A 9970-nucleotide genomic window follows, 5' to 3' on the forward strand; every position below is an offset into this window, starting at 1 on the left:
TTTTTTCTAAAAAAAAAAATCCAATACAAACTCATCAAAACAAGAAAACAAAATAAAACCACACCCAGAAAGTGAAACAAACAAGCAAAAATCACCAAACTGTAACCAAATGAAAGCACAAACAAACAAGCAAAAATAAAAAAAATGTGGAGCTCATTGAAAGTTGGTCAACTACTCATGAACTTGAGCCCTGTCCTGGAATGGTTGATATACTTGATATGAGAATAATGAAGAGAACTGATTTTCCCTCTTTCAGAGGATAAAATGACAGTTCATATATTCAACTTTACCCTAGTGGCTAGGTTTTCATTCATTCACTCATTCATTCATTCTTTTAAAAATATAATAAAACAAAGCTTATCACATTAAAGTTGGAAAAGAGAGCCCGAGTGAAGGCACAAGAATCAGAGACCCATTCTTTTGCATACTCAGGAATCCCATGAAAACACTAAACTGGAAGGCATACTACATATGCAGAGGACCTGGCAGAGTGCCTTGCAAGCCCTTTGCATGCCTCTTCAGTTTCTGTGAATTCTGTTCATGTTGATAAGAGTGTCTTGTTTCTTGGTTTCCTCTATCCCTTCTGGCTCTTACTATGATTCTTTCTCTTATCTTTTCTTTATTGTAAAATATAGCATGACTTTGTTAAAAATATTAAATACCCACCAAGATGGAATACATCCAGGACCATCACCAGGAAACTTTCCAGGTAAGTAGCCACAAGACGTGTGTTGGCAGAGTTTATATAAGCAATAGCCAGAGGCCACAATACTTACCCATGAGGCTTTGTTGCTAGTTTCCAAGATCTCCAACTTTCAGAATCACAGGAAGTTACTTGGTCCTCAGGCAGGTGTTGACTTTCAAGAGCTACAATTCTGAGACTCCCAGGAAGTTACCTGGTAGGTGGGGGAAGAAACAGGTGGAGCTTAGTAGTTAACTTCAGGTCTAACATTCCTCCTGAAGTTACACTCTTTTCTTTCCTCTTCTCTGGAGTTCCCTGAGCTCCGAGGTGAAAAATTTGATGGAAACCACCCGTTTTGGGTTAAGTGTGCTGATGTGGGATTCTCCTCTATATGTTGTGATTACCACTGATTAATAAAGAAACTGTAGCAGGGTAGACCAGAGCTAGGCAGGGAATACTAAGCCAAGTGCTGGAAGAAAGAGGGGAGAGTCGGGCGAAGCCATGTAGCCCCACCAAAGACAGATACCCACTGCAAATTTACCCAGTAAGCCACAACCATGTGACAATACACAGATTCACAGAAATGGGTTAAATTAAGATGTAAGATCTAGCCAATGAGAAGCTAGAGCTAATAGTCCAAGTAGTGACTTATTAATACAGTTTGTGCGTGGTTATTTCAGGACTGAGCAGTTGGGAACAAACAAACGGACTCATACAACAGTGTGCCAATGTTTCTGGCTCTCTACATTATGTCTGTGGGTCAGTATATTTGTTTTTATGTGTTGAAGGAGAACACGTCTCTGATGATAACTGAATAAGGCACTGGTCTACAACTGAGCATGATGTCATTAGCAGTTATTGCACTGCTGCTTTTCCTTCTCTAGACCAGTATTATTCGGTTTTACCCTAGGTTCCTCGTGTATGGAGTCTCATGTTTTTGGTCATGGAAGCAGTGACAAGTATGGGGTTCATATTATGGATTGGGCTTTAAGTCAAATCAGTAATTGGGTGATTACTCTGTAAGGTTTGTGGAGTAATCTTTCTGTACACTGTGAATATATATATATATATATATATATATATATATATATATATATACTACTCGCATTGGTTAATAAAAGCTGAGAGGTCAGTAGCCAGACAAGAAGAATAGGCAGGACACCCAGGTACAGCTGACTCTGAGAAGAAGGAGGGCAGAGTCAGAGACTCCAGCCAACCACTAAGGAAACAGAATGTGTGTAAAATGAGGGAACAAGTCGAGAGCTTTGTGAAAAGCTAAGATAGAAATATGGGTTAATTTAATTGTGAGAGTAAGCTGGTAACATGCCTGAGTTAACAACCCATCATTTGATCTCCATGAGCAACTGGAATGAATGTGGTGCATAGATATACATGCAAGGAAAACACCCACTACATAAATTATTTTTTTTAGAATCCCTTATTACAGTGAAAAGTTTTAGGCATGCTTCAGAGCTGTAATTTAAAGACTCAGAAAGTTTCTCTGTACTCTATAGTGAGTTGAGACAAACCTTTATCACAGTGTCCCCCCCAAAAAAAAAAATAAATGTAAAGAGAAGAGAATTAGGTATATTGGGCAACCTAATGTTTTTGCCAGTAAACTTATTGATAACTGTGTATGAAAAGATGTATTAGGCATTAAACGGTTGCGGGCGCACGGGCTCCAGTCGTTCTCTCTGGGTCTTCACTGGCACTTCTGCATGGCCAACCTGGAGAGCTCGGCTGCCAGACCTCGCTTCTGTCAGTCTCTAGCTAGCATCTAGTTGTCGCGATTCCACCACGATGTTCGAGGCTCGCCTGGTCCAGGGTTCCATCCTGAAGAAGGTGTTGGAGGCTCTCAAAGACCTCACCAACGAGGCCTGCTGGGACATCAGCTTGGGTGGCGTGAACCTGCAGAGCACGGACTCGTCACACGTCTCCTTGGTGCAGCTCACTCTGCGCTCCGAAGGCTTCAACACATACCGATGCGACCGCAACCTGGCCATGGGCATGAACCTCACCAGCAAGTCCAAAATACAAAAATGTGCTGGTAATAAAGACATAATTACACCGAGGGCTGAAGATAACGCTGATACCTTAGTGCTTGTATTTGAAGCACCAAATCAAGAGAAAGTTTCAGACTATGAAATGAAGTTAATGGACTTAGATGTGGAGTAACTTAGAATCCCTGAACAGGAGTACAGCTATGTAGTAAAGATGCCTTCTGGTGAATTTGCACGCATATGCCGAGACCTTAGCCATATTGAAGATGCTGCGGTAATATCCTGTGCAAAGAGCAGGGTGATGAGCTTGGGAATGGACACATTAAGTTGTCACAAACAAGTAAAATTGATAAAGAAGAGGAAGCTGTAACCGTAGAGATGAATGAGCCGGTTCAGCTAACTTTTGCACAGAGGTATCTGAACTTTTTCACTAAAGGCGCACCACTGTCTTCTACGGTAACACCCAGTATGTCTGCAGATGTACCTCTTGTTGTAGAACACAAAATTTCTGACATGGGACACTTAAAATATTATTTGGCTCCCAAGATCGAAGATGAAGAAGGATCTTAGGCATTGCTAGAATCTGAGACAACTAATCCCCTTTGAGAACTGCTTCTGACATGCCAGCATGTTTTAAAGTCTTGTCTGTCACCGAGTTTGTACCTGAGTACATATGTAGATATCTTCTGTAAATAACCTACTTTTTCTTCCTCTTCTCCACAATTTGTTTAAAGAATAAACTCCAAAGTAAAAACTGGTTCTTTTTACATAAACTTTGTACATTAGAAATACTGGTGATTTTTATAAATGATCTTGACGCTAAATACAGTTTCAGGAAATGCTTTTCAATATAAATAAAGTTAACTGAATTTCAAAAGTAAAAAAAAAAGATTTATTGTATGTATTCATGTGGAAAACTCTACAATAAAAGAGTGACATCACGTCCTATTTCATTCTGATGGTTGAGTGGGATTATCTGGGCAGTTCTCATTCTAGATGGCTCAAAAGTTTAGTCTGATGGAGGCTGAAATGTTAAAATTTGAAAACATTTTTATTTGTATTTCTAGCCTGTGAATGTCAGTTAGAAAAAGCAAGCATCCCCTTGCCTATCTCTGTGTAGCTTAGCCATGTTGTCTCTTCATACATCTTTCGGGATCACCAGATTTCCACCAGCCCGCTGAGCATGCATTCCACATGAGCCTGGCAAGATCTGCAGGTATGGCCTTGCCTTGCCTCCTCGCGGAAGTTGTTGTGTAGTGTCTCGTCTCCTATGTATTATGTTTGCTGAGGCTGTCATTTAAACTCACGCACACTGCGATGAGGAGGCACTGTGTCCCATTTTGCTGGGAAGCAATGCCAAATAATTTGCAGATATGGTTTTCCACAAGGACTGAGGTACAAATCAGTTTTAGAGGTTTAGTGATCTAACAGTGAATGCGAGAGCTCTTAAAGTCCTGACCTTGTCATTCAGGAATTCTGTTTCATCTGAAATGAGTCAGTGGATTGCATCCTTCCATCAGCTGAAGAGAGGCAGTTAGAGTTTCTGATGGCTGAGCTCCCTGTGAAGTGATTTTCCTACACAAGCAAATTTCCATCACCTGATGCTTCCTGTGCCTCCTCAGCAGCTTAGGCATCAATTATCTTGAATTTCACTTCCATTCAAAGCAATAATGTGTTATTGATGACCACACATGCAAGGTTGGCATTTAGAAAACTTGCAAGCCAATTGTTTTGTATCTTCCACCCATTAAACTGATTAGAGAAGATTCAATGTAATATTTGTTAGAGACCAAATCACACAGGACTTGCCAGACTATACAAATTAGGGTTTGAAAATAGTTTTATTCAGTGTCAAATGAAAAAGTGGTATGGAAAATGGTGTTTTTATAGTTCCACCAACATTTGAGCAGTGTATCTATTGATTTTTTTTTTAAAGTTGGCTGCCATTTAAAATAGGCAATTAGTTAAAGACAGCGAATAAGCAAAATCTTAAAGTGCTCCTGCTGGTGTTCTGACTAATTTAAATCTTTTAAAAGCCACAGATTCTAAGTCTCTAGAGAAGCAGCTCAGAGAAATTTGCCAGGTCTGAGATGCCTGAAGTTTGAAAGGGGGGAAAAAGCTCTCTTCAGATATGTCTTTTAAGGCTAATAACAATCTAATTATAGACAGAGGGAGGTTGCCACTATCAGTCGAAAGCATTTTGTGGATTTAAAAAGCAAATTTAGTTGCAGAAACACAGTTAATGTAACTGTAGCAGCTGTGGTTCTCATAGGACCATTCGGCCAAAACCAATGTATCCCTCAGGGTAACCAAATCTAGACAAGATGGACATAAACTCGGGGCACCACTGATAAATCATCCTTTTACAATTTACTACATAAGGGAATTGATCTTCTTGGGCCAGAAAAGATTGTTAAGAAATAAAATTATCTTAAAATTCTTAAATATCAGTTTTTTGACTCTTCCCCCCAAATTTACATGTGATAGTACTGCCCCCTGTTCAACACTGGTCCAATTTGACAAACTGGGATTCTTAAGAGGCTTGTAAATCATTGCTACCCATACTGCTGAAATGAGTTTTTAAATATAAATTCAGGAACACAAATGTTGCTGTACTCAATAGTTTTCCATCTTGAGCCTTGAATATGGATTGTGTATTAGCATTCAGATATTCACTTCCACCAATATGGAAATGTTCTTACAAAGTTTAGGAAGCTAATGACCAAATATGTGGTTGTGGTATGCTTACATTACTAGATAAACAAATAAATCACATATATGATATGTAAACATCTATATGGGTAAAATATCCACAAACACAAAATTAAAATTTACACATCATATAAGAAATTAAAATAAAATGAAAAATGAGAATGTTTCTCTCCTCTAAAAATAATATAGCAAACTGAAGAACTATTTTATATGTACCAAAAAAGATTTCACAATTATTGCATATATTTTTCATTTTATTTAGAATAGACTCTTTTCTCATATAATATATCCAGATTATATGTTCCTTTCTCTCCAGTACTCACAGTTCCTTCCTACCTCCCTTTTCTCTGGATCCAATCCCTTTGTGTCCATCATTAGAAAATAACGGGTTTATAAGATATAACAATCAAACGTGACAAAATAAAATGCAAAATGAAGCAAAACCTTTTATATTGAGGTTGAATATAGCAACCCAATAGGAAGAAAGGATTCCCAAGAACAGGCACAAAAGTCAGAGAACCCCTCATTCGCAAAGTCTCCCATGAAAATACTAAGTTAATAGTCATAATATGTATGCAGAGGATCTGTTGTAGACCAGGTAGGCTCTGTACTAACTGCTTTAGTTTCTGTGAACTCAAATGAATCCTTTGGGTAGATGACCAAGAGTGTTATAACAGGGTCTTTTTTTTTTTTTTTTTTTTGAGGAACTGCCATATTAAAATCCAAAGTAGTTGTACAAGTATGCACGCCCACCAGCAGTGGAGGAGTCTTCCGCTTACTACACATCCTCCTCAGGTTGATCTGTCACTTGTTCTACTGCTCTTAGCCCTTCTACAGGCATCAGATGAAATCTCAAGGTAGTTTTGATTTGCGTTTCCCCGATTACTAAGGATGCTGATTGTTTCTTTAAGTGTTTCTCAACCACGTTGGGTTCCTCTGTTGAAGATTCTCTATTTAGATCTGTACTTCATTTTAAATTGGATTATTCAGGTTTTTTTTTTAATTATCTTCTTGAGTTCTTTATATATTTTAGAAATTAGCCTTCTGTCAGATGTGAAGTTGGTGAAAATATTTTTCCAATCTGCGGGCTATCTTTTTATTCAATTGATGGTGTTTTTTGTCTTACACATTGTTTTCAGTTTCATGAGGACCTGTTTATTAGCTAAAACAATCCTGTACAATAAAGAAACTTCTGAAGGTATCACCATCCCTGACTTCAAGCTCCACTATACAGTTGTAGTAATAAAAACAGTTTGGTATTGGCATAAAAACAGACATGTGAATCAATGGAATCAAACCAAAGACCCTGATTAAATCTACACAACAATTAACACCTGATTTCAAACAAAGAAGCCATAACATACAATGGAAGAGAGAAGGCATCTTCAACAAATGGTGGTGGCATACCTGGATGTTGAAATGTAGAAGAATGCAAAGAGATTAATATCTATCACCCTGCACAAAACTCAAGTCCAAATGGATCAAAGACCTCAACATAAACTCAGTTACACTGAAGCTGAAAGAAGACAAAGGGGGAAGTAACCTGAATGCATCGGCACAAAGACTATTTCCTGACTATGATACTAATAGCACAGACTCTGATATCGGCAACTAAGAAATGGGACCTCCTGAAACTAAAAAGCTTCTGTAAGGCAAAGGACACTGTTAGCAAAACAAAATGGCACCCTACAGAATGGGAAAAAAAATCTTCACAAACCCAACATCTGACTGGGGGCTTCTTTCCAAAATATATACATAACTCTAGAAACTAAAGCTCAAAAACACTGACGACAGCATATACTGAGGAGGATGTGGAATAAAAACAACACTCCTCCATTACTGGAGGGAATGAAAGCCTGTACAGCTACTATGGAGATCAGTATGGTGATTTCTCAGGAAAACGGGAATCAGTTTACCTCAACTACCTATCCTCTGGTATACAAATATAGCCAATTTGTCTACAGAAAATGCCTCCTGCTTAACAAGTCCAATAAAAAATGTCAATATAATGAAGTAGCAAAATGTCTTATTGAAGGTGAAGCAAACTGTTTCTCAGAAGAGTGAATGAACTACAGTGTTAGTATGATGGCATGACCTACATCAAAGGAAGAATAATTTATATATGCTGTTAAAATCAAACTGCCTGTGATAGTCCTTTTGCAGAACTATTATACATGCCAGTAGGATTTTCTAAAGGAGGCAGAGGCAGGAGGACAACTCCGAAGCCATCCTAGAGATTTTGAGATCACCATGGGTGGCTGCTGTTGTCACTGCCGCAGCCTCCTTCATGGCAGCTAAAATTGTCAGATGGCTGCTGTGACTATCTTGTAGCTGGCAACAGCAATTACTATCATTCATGTTGACTGTAGAATGAGCATGTTCGCTAGGGCATTTTTCAGCTTATAAGATTTGCATGTGGTTAGTTGCTTTTCTTTTTTCTAATTATATAAAAAAGGGGGAAGATGTTTGGAGCAGTGAGCCCCCAGATTCTGAATGTTTTTGTAAAGAACTTGTTTTCCTCTGTTCTGAGACAGCCTGCAGCTGCTCTGAGCACGAGACCCTGATGGCAGGCTGATGGGTCTACAGCTGAAAGATCCCAAGAGCTGGGGCATGGGCAAAACACTACATAAGCTGCCCATGAACACGATAAAGGGAAGCATTCTTGGGGCATTCCTGTTTCAAGGATGACCTGTTTCTGTCTGTGTGTCTTTGTGTGTTTCAATCTCCAGGCCCTTGCCCGGCTCACAAATTGTATGGCAGCCATAGAGCGCAGATGGGTGTGGTGTGCTATAGAAGGTGGTAGAATATGTGTCACATAAAAGTACATAGGAAAGCTGGAAGTGTAAGTCTTTAATCAGGGAAAACAAGAAGAAAGGAAGAATCTCAACCCAAAGTCTGCATGGAAATGCCTGATAGCTTGCATGGTAACTCTATCTATCTATCTATCTATCTATCTATCTATCTATCTGTCTGTCTGTCTGTCTGTCTGTCTGTCTGTCTATCTGTCTATCTGTCTATCTGTCTATCTATGTATCTGTCTGTCTGTCTATCCAGCTATCTATCCAGCTATCTATCTATCTATCTATCTATCTATCTATCTATCTATCTATCATCTATCATCTATCTGTCTGTCTGATTATCTACCTGCCTACTTATCTATCATATATCTGTCTGTTTATCTATCTGTCTATCTATCATCTATCTATCTATCTATCTATCTATCTATCTATCTATCTATCATCTATCTGTCTGTCTCTGTGTGTGTGTCTGTGTGTGTATTTGTCATAATTTTATTTTGCCTCCATGTGTGTGATAATCACATCCAGAAAATTCACAACTCACCTACTCCACTCCTTCCCTCCTTCCCTCCCCCCTCTGTATGTGTGTATAATTAAAATATTTTTTTGTACTGGTGACTAATTTGAAAATAGCCTACATTATGGCACCATCTCTTTCACTTACATAAGGGGCAGAACAGTGAGATATGAAAACTCCAATTGTATTTGCTGAACGCTACAACAGTATTTTGTATACTGGAGTGTTATATGGCTGAAATATGAGTAGAAATGGTCTTTATTGCAAGACTTTGAATAAATTTAAGTTGACTTTCTTGTAGGGCTCACAGTTTTACAACCCAGACCTTCTAGCCTTGCCATTAGCTATTTTAGTCTTTATATTTTCTTCCTTCTTTGTTTTCATCCTTCCTCTTTCTTTCCCCATTTCCTTCCCTCCCTTTGTTTACTTTTTTTGATATTCTTCAGTTGCTCCCTCTTTGCCTAGCTCACCTATTCTTACATTTCTCTCCTAGGTGTTTCTTTGTAATACTGTCTGCCTCTCTGGAATACTTTTCGAACATCTGTTTTTGCTGAAAAGAACAGTTATTGTAGTTTTAATTGAGTGCATCTTCTCATAGATTTTTACAAGCATTGGAGTGTTGTTTGAGCAGTAGGGCTTGTGCATAATGGATATTTAGAGTACATTTCTCACGATTACAGCCAACATCAAATTAAACAGAGAGAAACTCAAAGCAATTCCCCTATTAATTTCCAAAGGTGAAATATTGCAAATCATGTTGAAATATCCTTTTACAAGTGACTCTGGCACCTCATCTTACTGTATCACCTCTTTCCCGCTAATTAATTCATAATTCCTATGGTCAGCTCTCTATCACCAACTGCCTACAGAAATTAAACTCTGGCCTGAATTTCAGTGTTTAAAGGACAGCCTGGGAACATAGAGCCCTCTGAAAGGAAATCTCAGAAGAATGAGTTATGGACAATGAACCTGATTATTTTTTTTTGATTTTTCAATGCATATGGTATCTAGTAGAAAGAATCTACTGAATCACAAATTATGACCAAGAATCTGACTTGATCAGGTACACAGAATATACCTAGGTCACTGATAACATACTGAACTGAGAAAGATGCCTGGATAGACCCTTCTGTATGAAGAACATTTGATGCAAATACTCACCAAAGGATGTCTTCAAATGACTATTGTAGTAATTGTGTGGGTGTGATATCTTATCCTGTATATATCAGTCTATCTCCTTCTTCAGCTAATTCTCTCATCA

General features: G+C 38.4%; 1 pseudogene; it reads left to right on the top strand.

Annotated features, from left to right (window-relative positions):
* The first annotated feature begins 2482 nt into the window (after nt 1-2482).
* On the top strand, nt 2483-3434 carry LOC126499617 (proliferating cell nuclear antigen-like; annotated as a pseudogene).
* The last annotated feature ends 6536 nt before the right edge of the window (nt 3435-9970 follow it).

Source organism: Alexandromys fortis, unplaced genomic scaffold (assembly GCF_014885135.2).
Source record: "Alexandromys fortis isolate MF-2015 unplaced genomic scaffold, M_Fortis_MF-2015_v1.1 scaffold_35, whole genome shotgun sequence".
Classification (NCBI taxonomy): Eukaryota; Metazoa; Chordata; class Mammalia; order Rodentia; family Cricetidae; genus Alexandromys; species Alexandromys fortis.